Source organism: Gambusia affinis, linkage group LG20 (genome assembly GCF_019740435.1).
Source record: "Gambusia affinis linkage group LG20, SWU_Gaff_1.0, whole genome shotgun sequence".
Lineage (NCBI taxonomy): Eukaryota > Metazoa > Chordata > Actinopteri > Cyprinodontiformes > Poeciliidae > Gambusia > Gambusia affinis.
Window position 1 is genome coordinate 2,475,940 of NC_057887.1, and position 13,911 is coordinate 2,489,850.

The following is a 13,911-nucleotide window of genomic DNA, read 5'->3' on the forward strand; positions in this document are numbered from 1 at the left end:
ATGCAACGACTGGTAGACTTTAGAAGCAGTGGATTCCTCATGTACACAGCTGGAACATGGTTTTAGCTATTTTTACCTTCGTGTAACACTCTGTGGTCGTATTCAACCATAGCTATGCTCCCATAATAGATTCAGATTCCCCCAAACTCCTACTCACACGGCACAAAGGGAATTACAAAAATAGAATTGTGCAACAGACCCAACAGGGTCTGCTTTGTTATTTCTGCCTGTGGGTCCAGATGAAGCATCCATAAACTGCATAAGATTGTACTAATTTAAGTTTTGAGACATTAATCTGCTGGAGGTAGCCCTCAGAAGATGGGAGCACGGGGGTCATAAAGGGATGGACATGGTCAACATCAATAGTCAAGTAGGGCGTGGAGTTAAAGGGTGTATTCCCACTAAACCTGTTTAGTTTACTTTAACCAAGCTCTGGTTTGTGTGCCTATCATGTCTGATTTGTTTTGGGAGTTGTGAATCTGTAATCGAACTCCGAAGCGTAATAGAGAGGCAAACTCTGGTCTCGGTTTGGTTGAAGTGAACTCTGGTGCGGTTCAAATGCATATGTGAACGCAAGGCTTCCAAAGCAGGACACAGACTACAGCGCAGGGCATTCTGGGTAAATCTAACCCAAACAAATATCTAGCTCAAGTAGGAGGAACGACTTGTTGGTCTTTTACCAAAAGAGAAATCCTACAACTGCTGAAGTCTGAGGACACTTCACTTTAGCCTAGTGTCTTCGTCTGAGGTTTTTGTTTCATTTTCTTCAGCGTTTCTTCCTGCAGTGCCCCTACAGGTAAAGGGGGTGAACACGTTCATTTGACACAGTGCAGTGTGAAAGAGAATGGCACCAGCTGAAAATGTAACCAATCTTGCAATCTACTGGACTGTCAGGTGTGATATCACTTCCTAGTTGTAGTAACAACCTTCCCAGCTTGTCATTGTTCTTCTTATGAGCCGTCATTGGTTGCAGGTGCATTAAGTCAGGGAGAGAACTAAAACATGCAGCATGCCGGCCCTCGAGGACCGACTTTGGGAACCACTTCCCTAAATGATGCCCAGTTGGTGCAAAGGTGCAAAAGTTGGCCCTAGAAGTATCCCTCACACCTTTATGCTACGTCACACATTCAGCAGCCTGAACTGGATGGACCCACGAGTTAATGTTCATTTCCACATCTCATCCTACCGTCTGAATCTTGCAACAGAAACTGACTCATTGAACCGTTGACTGTGTTTCTCCAATCTGCTGTTGTTCAGTATTGGCGACCCTGTGTGTTTGGAGTCTGTGTTTTATCCATCCACACAATATTACCAGACATATTCACAGTGTCGGATCATTTTCTGTAAACCCAGAAGATGGTTGTATGCCAGCAGATCAGCGGTTCCTGAAATGCTCAGACCCTCCTGCCTGGCGCCAGCAGCCACCGACTTAAATCCCCCTCCTTCCACATTCTGACGCTCAATTCAACCCTCATCCAGTCATCTTGATTTCTAGATGCCGGAAAGCATCGGCTTGCTGTCATGTGAACAGGTGTACCTAATAATGCAGTGAGTAAGTGCATTTGCAAATCCGTTGTTTGTGAACCCAAGTGCCTTAGGGTTCCGGAGCCAGTGGGAGGCCCTGAGCAAAGTCTGCTTATATATCAGAAAAGCTCTGTGCAGATGCAGACGCTCATAGGAGCAGCAGCTGTCAGTAAGAATGTAACAAACGGGGATGTGTTTTTTGTTGTTGTTGTTGTTTTGTTTTTATTTTTCTCCACAATGAGTGCTTTGAAAATTAAAGAAAGCCTGTCCCAAAGGGGGGAATTTCAGAAACCACACAACCGCTCTGACCAACCTCCTCCGCCACAACAGTGAAAGAAATCCCCGCCAGCGTGCTTCCTTACTGTTTTCCCACCCTTCTTTATGACCCCCCTTGTGCGCCCCTCTCCCCTCCGCCACAGAAATATCACATTGTTGTAATTCTATTTGCGTTTTATGTGCTGACATTTGAACTTTTGGGGCTGTTATATCCTACGCCAAATGCACGGGATGATGACAGACGCTGGTGGGAGGGGTGGGGGTAGGGGTGCAGGAATCAGGGTGCAGATATGATCCCCCCCATTAGCCGCGGCGCCGCGCTGCTCCGCAACATTACCACTGCACTAAAATTTTATTTTAGTAGCGCTGCACTCGCTCGGCTTGATCAGGAGAAATCCCCCCTGAGCGACTCTGACTGTGTTGTGTATTAAGGAGCCAGCTCTTGTTATATACAGTATTTCTCTGTGAACAATAAACCCACATTCCGTGTGTGCGTGCGTGTGTGTAGCTGTCACCCTTGAGCACAATCAATGAAACACAGCCATTTGCTTCGTGTCAGGAGCAGACCGGATTACCACGGACGTAAAAATTCATCTGGATAAGGGGCCACTTGTTGCTGGGAACGACGATAGCTGGAGGTACGAGGAGAGGAAATAGGAGGACGGATGTTGGAGCGCTTTCATCGAAAGATGAACCTTTCAATACATTCCACATAAATGTGCATTGTTAAGAATTTTTTTCTACGTGCTTTGAAACAATTTTTATTTGTGTAACTTTTCACGTTTCAATTAGAGCTGTTAGGTTTTATTTAACTGTACGGAGGATTTTCAGAAGCACTTCCAAAGCATTTAATTCAAATTATGGGTACTTATTCTTTCTTCTTCTTCTTCTTCTTTTTTTTTTCTAACCCAATCTCTGCTTCCACCCCACATTACCTCAGATGCAGATGTGTCTAGTTAAAGTCATGTGTCAAGTTTAACTTCATTTGAGAGGTAAAAATAATTAAATACAATTAAGTCATGGTAAAAGTGGTTGGAATGTGACACACACACACACACACACACACACACACACACACACACACACACACCACCACCACCAACACCCTTGCATATTCACTGCATCAGGTCAATTTGACCATTTGCCAGTTCAGACCGCAATTTTGTCCATTCATGATTAAACCAAATTATTCCATGACAATGTATTTGGCTGCTCTGTCTAGTTTTTTTGAAATTTATTTTATATGAAGTAAACTATTTTTGATAAATTAAAGAAAAATTTGTCATAAAAATACAATAATCTTACATGTAATTTTAACTAATTGCATAGCATTTTGAATTCTTTTAATCACACCCTAGTTCAACGGATTGTTCTAATCAGCATTTGGGTCATTCTGTTATCATGAAATGTGAGAAACGTCCTGCTAGATATAAACTGTATGAGTACCATAACCACATTTCCCTACAGTAAATTGCAAGCAGATTATAGAAAATGACTCCACTTTGAATCATGGGTTGTCAAAGTACCCATGACAACCCACACACACACACACACACTCTTACAAGGTGTGTATGAGTTGATGTCTGCTTTAGTACTTTTTTCTCGGGCACAACTCCACCAAAACTGGAAAAGTGGGATAAAATGTCTGGTGCCCTAAATACACATACACACCAAAACACACCCGTCCACTCACACACGCACGTACATGTGCAAACATGTAATATAAGAATACACACAAAGGCCAATATTCCAGGACACACACTCTTACAATTCAACTTTTATTTCAGCGAAATATTTATTTGAAATTTAATGTCATCATTGATTTAACACAGTGAAACTCTAAGCCCAAGTACATGGATGAAACTTATGATTACAGTTATTTTTATTTTATTTATCTGAACCACTGACCTTTTCAAAAAGCATAACTGCATAATTTCCTTGAACATCTGACCCATTAAACCATTTTTAACATCCCAATTAATTTGACAAGCCAGCTCTTTTCACTTGTTCAACTCGCCCATTTTATTTGTAAATGTTTTTTCTGAACATGTGGACCTTTTCCACAGGAGCCACTGTCCACTTGTACAACTGGCACATTTTACAAAAAACAATTTTCCCAGTTAACATAAAACTTTTGGAATATTCTTCCTGAAATATTGGCACTTACTTTTATTTGAACAGCTGTCCTATTTTACCAGAAGAACTGGCACGTTTAAGTTGGACAGCTACTATGTGGAGAAGGCAATTCAGAAATTAAGATAAAATTAATATTAACATTTTAATTAACCTAATTACATGTAATCACAATCATAAGATCTTTTATCGTCCATCAGCCTCTTTTTGAACAAATTGAGTAAAAATGCGTATCAATTTTCATTACTATTTGTCTCCTTACTATTATTATTTTCTGCTGTTCTCTGTTGGAAATAAATAAATAAATAAATAAATAAATAAATAAATAAATAAATAAATAAATAAATAAATAAATAAATAAATAAATAAATAAAATTGGACAAAAGAGAAAGTCTCCATGATTCAGAGAAAAACCTTATCTGTCTCATGTTGCATGGATAACAAGTCGGGTCATGTGGTTTGCGGTGCAGTTCTTCTATAGTCAGCGGATGACACCCGTGCCCTGAATTTCTACCCTAACCCCCCGACCACTTGGAGTGTCATTCAGCTCCATAAAACGGCATGTGAAAAGCGTAACATTCATAGAAATGACATGTGAACCATATCCTGGGTTGCATGCTATTTATACGCATTGCCTGGAAACCCCTGCTAGTGCGCACTCTGAACTTTTCACTCATTCCTCAGCCCGTGGTGTTGCCACGTTCACTCAGTCTCATGACCCACGCAGTGTTTATAGAAGCCCTGTTGTTGTTGAGAAGGGTGACTGCACCAGATGAGGGAGGCAGCAACATGCCCTCCTCCTGATGCTAACACCTGTAGCATAGTTTGCAGGTAGCATGTACTAGCAACAGATTCTCACAGTACGATTGAGTTAAAAAAAAAGAGACAGAGTTTCACTTAAAAAACAAAGCAAAACAAAACAAAACAAAAGACACACAACCTAAAACAGGAATGTATAATGTGATCATATTTATCTTACTTCAGAAAAGCTGATTATTACTACAACTAACAGCTAACAAAATGTAACATGCTAACTATTCCTGCAATGTTATTTCTAAGCTTGCTATATTGATGTTGAATGACAAACTTAAGTAAACTATATTGAATCAACATCACAATTTAATTTGATCTTTCAAGAGCTCATTGCACAGAATATTACACCTTTTTGCTGCACTGCTGACCAGCTAACTGGTACAGCCAACAGGTTACCTTAGTCATCCTAGTCTTTCTGCTCTTTATAGAGAAATACAAATATAATGAGCTGGTGAATTAGTCAGGGTATCTCCCAGCAGTCAGCTGCCTACTAGTCACTGTTTGTTGCTGCAGTTTTTTTTTAAGGTTTTATTGGCTCTAGTGGCCTTTATTTGATAGTTAATTGACAGGAAAGTGGATAATGAGAGAAGGGCAAAGGTCGCCAGGCTGGGAATCGAACCTGCGACGGCCGCGTCGAGGACTAAGGCCTCCTTATGGGGGTTTTGCTTAACCCCTGCGCCACCACAGCACATCCCGTTGCTGCAGTTTTAACACAGAATTAATCAAACAAAAGTTATAAGTTTTTACAGAAATATTTGTTATTTTTCAAGGAGTTGAATTTGTCTTTATCGTGAGCAAAAGAATCATGTCAGGGCCTTTCTTCACCAGCAGCGTGCAGCAACTGGTGGGGGAGGGTCTAGGCTTGTCACAAAAAGCAATAAATCAATTAATCAGTTAATCCATTAATCATGTGATAAATTCAAACAAGTTCAATCATTTCTGTTGATTGTTTGTTTTTCCTCATGTTTTTCTCTCTTTCTGACAAAAACTGGATGATTAAAGTCTTCAGTCTGCTGCTTTGGTCTAAACTGGTTCCTGTTTTGAACGACAAGTTTACGTACAAGGACTTCATAATTAAATGTATCTGTTGTTTCAGTTTTTATCTATTTATTTTGGGTATTTGAAATGTCTTCCAGTTCCACTGTTAAATGTTCATTAGAATTGAAAGTTTATTGACTTTTGAGAATGTATTATTGCGTTATTATTACGCCATTACCAGTATATTTCTTGAAAATGATCTCAAAACAACAATATTAGCGTTTGTTCCAACGACTTATTGGACAAATGGTCATCCAGCAAAATTTGTAATGGTGCTGGGAGAGGCAGCTACCTGGTGCTCCGTACTAAAATTTCTCTGCCGTGTCATTCAAAGGATGAAGGCTTAGGAATGGTAAGACTTTGAATGAGAGGATTGAATCTGTAGCCTTTCAGAATCTTGGTGTGCCCTCATACCTGCAGCTGGCTTGTGACTCATTTCCAGGTGTTGATTGATCCGACTGAAACTCATGCCAATGATCGACTAGAAACCCAGCAGCAGGAACTGTTTCCATAGTTCTCTAAAGTCTCGAAGCTTTCTTTCTAAACGGTTTCATCCTTTGCTAATTTCACACTTCTGAGACATGACTATTTGCTCTTTTCTTATGCATTTTACCAGTAAATGCCCAGAATGCGATGACTATTCCCCAAGCAGTCGACTTCCAGCTCTGGGACATGTCTTTGTGAACTGTCTGATACTCTGTTCATGCTGAATTTCACTAACCACATCTTTAATCACAGCCAGCCTCGGGCTTTGAAGGCAGACATCTGGGTCAGACCAGAGGCCAAGCAGCCGAAAAGAAAGAGACGATGGTTAAAAACTGTAAAAAGAAAAAAAAAAAGAAGAAGAAGTAAAAAAATGAAGAGAAACCCAAAGAGAAAAAGTGAGTCACTCCCTGTGCTGCTCAAACCCACTGGATCAGCGTTGAGTTGACCTTTGACCTCCCAGCTGGACCAAAAAAACCAGCCTTTTGGACACACACTTCCCCTTTTTCTTCGCTGAGCGGATCACATGACTCTCCGGGGCCGACCACACCAAGCCGCGTGATGCTGCTGCAGATGTGAGGACAAGAGGGGGGAGGGAGTGGGGGGGGGGATTGTGAACTTATAAAAAGGGGGGAAGAAAAGAAGTTTTTAGTGAAAGATTGGAAGGGGAACAAGGGCTCTGAGATGACACGGAGAACAAGCGATCGCGTCAGCAGACAGCTAGGAGGGGGCCGAAGGGGGGGTCACAAAGCTAGCTTTGTTTCTGTTCTGGCTGCAACATTAGCAGCTGCAATCTAAAAATCGCTGAGAGAATAGAGGATGGATGGCCAACGCCGCGGAGGGGGCGAATGGCCTGGCGCGATGTTAAAGAGACGTCTCTGTTTGTGCCCTGAGCGCACTGTTTCATAAAATATGCATACAGGCCATAACTCATGCAGAGAAAGGAGGACCTACATGACAGATTCCAAGATGAACGCGACGCTGTGTGTCCTGTGATGTAACACCCTTTTTATGGCTGATATGCATTACAATATGAGAGCGAAGATGAAGGAGTTGACTGCTTTGGCATGAAGTCACATCCGAGGACGTTTTGCTGTCTGAGCTCACCAGTTTGGAGCTGCCTCAGTTGTTCACCTCTGGGGTCGCTGGACCTCAATAAACCAGAGGTCAGGGTAAGTTTTCCATGCAGTCACCGTGTGTGAATGTGTGTGTGGGGGGGCCTTGTTTGTAGAATGTAAGGACTATTTTTCCAAAAACTACGACATCATGAGGACTGTCTCCTTATGGGACCAGAAGCCCAGGACCCATAAGAGAAGGTGCTGGTTTTGGGTTGGGAGTTGAGTTTAGGACTAGGGTATAAACTAAATTTAGGTTAGGTTCAGGAGTAGGCATATGCTGGCAATGGTAAGGTGCAGGGTAAGGGTCAAGGTTAGGCTATAGAAATGATTGAAAAATGAAGGGAAGTCAATGCAAAGTCCATTTGAAGAAAGAAAGACATTCTGTGTGTGTCGCCTGCATGAACAAGTTCTGTCTTTAGTACCAACAACACCAGGAAGTTGTTGTTTCTCTTGTCTAAAAACAGTAACCGGAAAAGGATCTACCATTTTATCTACAGGTTTAAATCTTATCTTTCTTGCCACACTGATGATTCAGCTATTAAATTTACATCTCTCCTTCCCCCTTATCTTCTGGTGTTCCCCAGGTCTGTGTACACAGATCCCTTTTATTTAATGAAATTCATTTCATTAAATAAAAGGAATTTAACTCCTGATTCAATTTTCTATAAAAATAACATTTAGTACCATTGCTAAGCACAAGACACCACCACACCCACCTGCTCCCCTACACCCAAGTGCCTCTCCAATTGTCTGCAGAAAGTCACATAATGGTTCTCCAAAAACATTCTAACACCTAATGGAAATATAAACAAACATTACCTCAAGTAATAAAAAAATGCACCTTCTAAAATTTAAGCATCTTCTCTTATTTTTGTCGACAGCTCTTCATTTTCTCCTTCACCCCAGTTAAAGTATTTGGGTTTTCGGTGTTTTTTCATTTTACATCCACTGTAGCGCCTCGATGGGCAACATTAAACCGTATGAATATAATCTCATATTTATTGAACTCTTCCTTATCAGGGACAGTATAACAATCATTTCTATATATTTATCAAAAGCAAAAATTGAAAAATTGAAATGTACTTAAGTAATACTTTAGTTTTAACTTAATGGCAGTCAGGAATGATCTGATTGATGGTCACATTAATCTACTCCCCAGTCATTGATTAATCAAAAAGGACATAAAAAAAGAACATAAAGCATAAAAGCTATCCCATAAGATGTGTCTGTGACTTGGATTGAACATTCAGAATATCATCTTATTTTAACTTTAATTTAATCTAAATGTCTTCTGCCTTCCTAGAGGTTAAAGAAAGGGAACACAACCAATTTTTTTTACTTGTAACGTCTGAAGTTAATCTGAGGGATTCATTCGTTCAGACTTCCTTAGCATCTTCCACCAGAGCTTGGCACACTAGAAGAATGAAGAGGTGAATCTAGCAGTCGTTTTGCTGAGGTTCAATAAGGTACCAGTGCGATTCTAACAGTCTCCCATCTTTTGTTGTCGTGGAAATCTCTGGACAACAAACCTCTGATTAAACTGAAGCTCACTCAGTCAGGAGGGTTGCAGGCTGACTAAGGCCTTTGGATGTTTTGAGAGACCCTCACTCTGCCTCATGAACAAATCAAGTTGGATATGATGGAAAAACAGAAAGATACTAAGTTAAAATGGACACTCCTTCAATGTGTGTTTAGAGGAAATCAGAATTCTACCCATAAAGAAGAGGAAAGCAAGAAGACGTGGTGATCCAGCTTGCTTCGATTTGATTTGGGTGTCTCTCCCCACTGTCTGTTGGTCTGTTTTGAATATTTCATCTCTGAGTCAGGATTCAGAACTCGGCTCCGGAAGCTAGCAGCTTCCAGGGAAGCAGACGTCATCCGGACCTAATCGGAAATCAGAAAAGAATTTTGGGAGGAGGGTCTCCACGTTGCATTTGTTCACCAATAAGAGTGGTGAAAACTGAAAAGACTGAGAAGCATTAGGAAACTTCTCTACCAATGTGCGACTTGTTACTGGTTTGTGTTAAATATTTGGTGTGTAAAGTTGACATCCTTATTATCCATACAGTATGTAAAGTCACGCAACATACCAGAGGACATGTCAGCACGTTCTATTTATGTTTTTGTGGCGCTTTTGGGGTTTATTCATTTCCACTCACTTCTCCAACACAGTGCAAGGAGATGGGTGGGCCAAGGACAGATGAGAGATTTCATTGGACTAGCCCAATGTCTTTAAATAAAATCAACCAATGAGACGTTGTGGCCAATAAAAATGATTTTCGATACACTTTTTTTAGGTCATTTTATGACAGCCTTGGGCTGGCTCATAAATGTACAACAGCCTACTGGGCGTTGTCCAGTATGCCAGATGACCAGTCCACCATCCTGTTCATCCAGCCACATGCTCATGTGTCTCTGTGGAACTGAGGGGCTTCAGACGTTGGTCCAAGACACTCAGCATATCTGAACTCCTTCAAGTCTTGCCTTAAAACCAAGGGTGCACTAATTACAGTTTTCTGGCCGATTACCGATCTTTAAAAGTCTTTACCTGCCGTTTCCGATTTTGGCTGAAATAAAAAATTTTTCACTGAAACGATAAAGCAAGAAAGTCTCTGAGTTTGTAACAGACATGACCTGGTGGGCTGGTCTGTTGGTCAAACCTCTCTCATCGGACAGCAGAAGTGGACGTGGCTGATCTTTAGACCTTTGCTGAGGTAGATAAGATCGGGGGATAAGATCAGCTTGACATTAAAGCATCAGCTGATCACCGTTCGGGACAATCAGTACCAAAAAAGTGGCAGTCTGATAAATTGGCACACCCCTACTTAAAACTCACCTCAATAATGCTTCATTGTTGAAGCGTATCCAGGTTGCACTCAAACCAGCTCTGTTTAGTCTGTTCATTAGTGGTTTGTTTGGAGAGGTCTAGATGCAGACCAAAAAATCCAACTCTGGTTCTCCTACACACCGACATCTTGGTTGAGATGAAGTTGCGCTCATGTCTTCTTCAGAGGTTTTTGCTACAGCGCTGAATGTGTTTGATTCATTTGACACAGTCTGGCATGAGAAAGAACCACAGCAGCTGAAAATGGAAGCAATGTTGCAATTTTGGTCCTGAGTCAAACCGACTATGAGGCATGGAAACACCCTTAGTGTGTTTACTGTTAGTATTTTCGTGTTCTGTGCTGTAATTGTACGTCAACCTTTGGGGTCTGGGAAGGTGCGTAAGAATGAAATGTATTACTGTTATTATTGTGGCTCATTCTGGCACACACACCAGTACAGACGGGTGCCAACACGTGTGCAGGCAGGGCTGAACAGGGAGCGACTGTATGACACCACGGCTGCAGGCGTCGCTTCCCGGGAGCAAATCTCAAACATTTGTCCACGTTCATCAACGCTGCCAGTTTGAGGAAGACGCTCTCCAAATACCGCAAGGCTGAGCATTGTCTTCTCTGCAGCTGCTGGATTCTGCAATGACTGTTGCAGATGTTTCCTGTGTAAATGTGTTTACCACACGGTGGCATGCAGTCAGGAGGTTATTACGAAGGGCTCGAAATGCAACACAATTGTGTAGATCAGCTCAGCAGTGTTGCGAAAAAATAACTTGGCGCTGACAGGTGTTAACGCTCTGTTTGAGAAGGAATCCGTGATGGGGGGGTGTGGGGTCACCTGACACCTCTGATGGTATCTTACAGGTTGTGTTTACCCAACACAAGCAGAGAGGAGGGCGTTATGAACTGATGACCTTCTTTAGGAACTGAAGTAATTGCGAGGTAATGCTTTGAATTTCTGAGTTAGACTTTCCCCCCCCCATGTTTCTATTAAGGCTCACCATCCAGGGAGCCATTCTGGCACTGGAGCGGCACTCGGCAGCAAAAGTGAGCAACAATCAGAACAGGTTTTTGTTTTATGTTTCTTGTCGAGTCTAGTCAAACAGGTTTGTCTGAAACAATAGAGATTATTATCTGCAGACCCTGAACGACACAAATTTGTCTCAAAAGCGCACGTGGTTGATGCTGATGGAGAATAAAAAAAAAAAAAATTATTATTCAATTAGGACAAGACTATTAAAACTTTTCCAAAATATAAAGCGGCCTATATGACATTTTTATTGAAGAGGACAGACTAAATCTTCTTGAGTTTTCTTCAGTGAAGTCAAGAAAATGAGCAAAGTGGTTGCCTTTCTTTCAGTAAAGAAGTTTTGGATCTAATGATTCACACACGTTTCTTTGATTAAAGTATTTCATGCTTAGTATATTATTGAACAGGAACTAAATTCCCAATAAAACTTTTTTTGTGTTTTGGTTTGAAAGACAAAATAAAACCTGGCCCCCGGTACACTGGGGTTGATCACATAACAAAAAGGCTGATCTATAAACACATCCTTGCCAAATAGGACAGATATACACACTTATACTTAAGTGGAGTAGATATGCTTTATGTAAACGCAGTTCATGTCAGTATATGGCATGAGCTTTTCTGGTTTTAATGTGTAAAATTGTTAGGATTTAGATTTTCTTTGATGGTGGGTGTGGTGTATGTACTGGAAACTCATCCACTTCCCTTCTGTTCATAAATGCTTCCAAAGCCAAAGCCTTAAAACCATACCGGGAATATTTATGTCTGTATTGTTGCTGAAAACAGTTTCTATTTTTCACCGGGGGCAGCCGCGGTTTGGAAAAGTCACAGCAGAATTACTTAGCGTGAACGTTGAGATTGTCTAAGTGGATTTTCCCTTTGTGGAGATGCCGGCAGGGCCTAAAAAGCCCTTTTTGTCCGTGTTGTTTGTGTGGAAATGTCTGACGATGCACATGTCTCACTTCACTCTGACAACTCCCAAAATCTGCCCTCACGTGAACACTTGACATCTTAACCACCTGTTTTTATTTATTTATTTTATTTTTTATAGCTGTTGAGGCTCAACCAATAGTGATATTTTTTCTTTACATCAGAAAAATATGTTGAAAACTGACCTTATTTAGTCCACATGTTTTAGCCTAAACAAAGATGTAGAGAGTCACGGTTGGTTAACCCATTTGATCAAATTTCCAAGCATATTTAGATAGCTGTGCAAGTCTCTAAACATCTCATGGCCGGACCGAGGAGTGGGCACAGAGCAGGCGCTGATGAAAGACAGTCCAAACGAGTCCTATTTGGAGTTTGCGACAAGCCGGAGGGGACAGATGTGGAATAAAACCGTCTTATTAGATGAGAGCAAGATGTGAAAAAGTTTGTGCCTATGTGTTCAGACATTTTCAACATGAAACGTGGTAGTGGCAGCATCATGTTCTGATAGAGAACAGTGAAGCTGGATAGAAGGGACTTTTCCTCCAGGACAGTCCTGGAAGATGCACTGGTGTAGAACACAAACACAAACAATCTCCATCTATTGGAACTGAGCTGATACTTTCTTACAAAGCAGAATGAAAGAAATGTCTGGATGGACAGAGGTTGATTTCTAAAACCCCCAAAAAACAAAAAAAAAAACCCCAAACAAACTTTGACTTCAACACATTCACATCGTTCTTCTATTTTGCAACAGAAAACAGTTTAGTGTTGGTCTAACATCAAATTTCCAATCAAACACATCGAAGTTTTACAAAATGAGGTCAAGTGTGATTAATAAGTTAGTAAACACCTGTGGAGGACAGATTTGATTAAAGAGCAGGAAATAATCTAAAAATATATAAAAGAAGGTTGATGAGTTTCCTGATGACTCATATGATGACGTCACCACGTGCACGTGGAAGCTTGTTTCTGGGAAGAGAAATGTTTCTCTCAGCTAAATATTTTGTTCAATCAATGAACAGAACAGGGGGGGGGACCCCTGAAGATTACATGACATCATATCTGAGGTGAGTTTGACTGATTTTACAGAATGATCTGTTTCTTATGTTTTTATAATCCGGGACATCCTGGATGGACCCGCCTCGTATGTGAAGGGGTCCGGGGGGAGGAAAGACTTCCCTCCCCTCTCCTCTCTTTTGGGGATCTCGCCTCTTAAATGCGGTCATTGGCGACGCGGGGGTTAACGTGGTGACGTAGTTATCCCTGAAGCGGTGACCCGGTGAGGGCAGCGGGCAGTGCATGAAGGGCCTGGGAGGGGGGTGATGAGCGTGGGGGGAGTAGAGAGAGGAGAACAGAACAGAGTGCAGGAGACGCTTCAGTTTAAAGACATGCCCACTCCCACTACATTCTGGTTCCTCCACGCAGATGAGAATATCTGAGGAATCTGCGTTCTCCTTCGTTCTCCTGTGTTTTCTTTTTTTCTTTCTTCCGGAGCGATGTGGGGAGGTTCCTTCACTCCAACTCCTAAAGCTCGTCTGGACCGTTCTGACCCGATGAAAGGCTGCGGGGGGAAGGACGCGAAACGCCGCGGACTCTTTAGCGCTTGTGCTAAATGTTTATTGCGCCTCTTTTAATTGAAGCCGCATGTGTGCCTGCCAGCAACAGAGGGGTCTCTGAAACTCTGGAAAACAGCTATAAATGTGTGTGTGTGTGTGTGTGTGTGTGTGTGTGTGTG

At 41.6% G+C, this 13,911-nt stretch overlaps 1 protein-coding gene across 1 annotated transcript in view; it reads left to right on the plus strand.

Moving 5' to 3' along the window:
• Window positions 1–7,308: 7,308 nt before the first annotated feature.
• The window catches only part of bahcc1b (BAH domain and coiled-coil containing 1b), an 87,331-nt gene continuing 80,728 nt past the window's right edge, over window positions 7,309–13,911 (plus strand). Inside the window, exon 1 of the mRNA XM_044103616.1 lies at window positions 7,309–7,439. The gene's annotated coding sequence lies outside the window, so the exon portion shown is untranslated. The remainder of the gene's footprint in view (window positions 7,440–13,911) is intronic.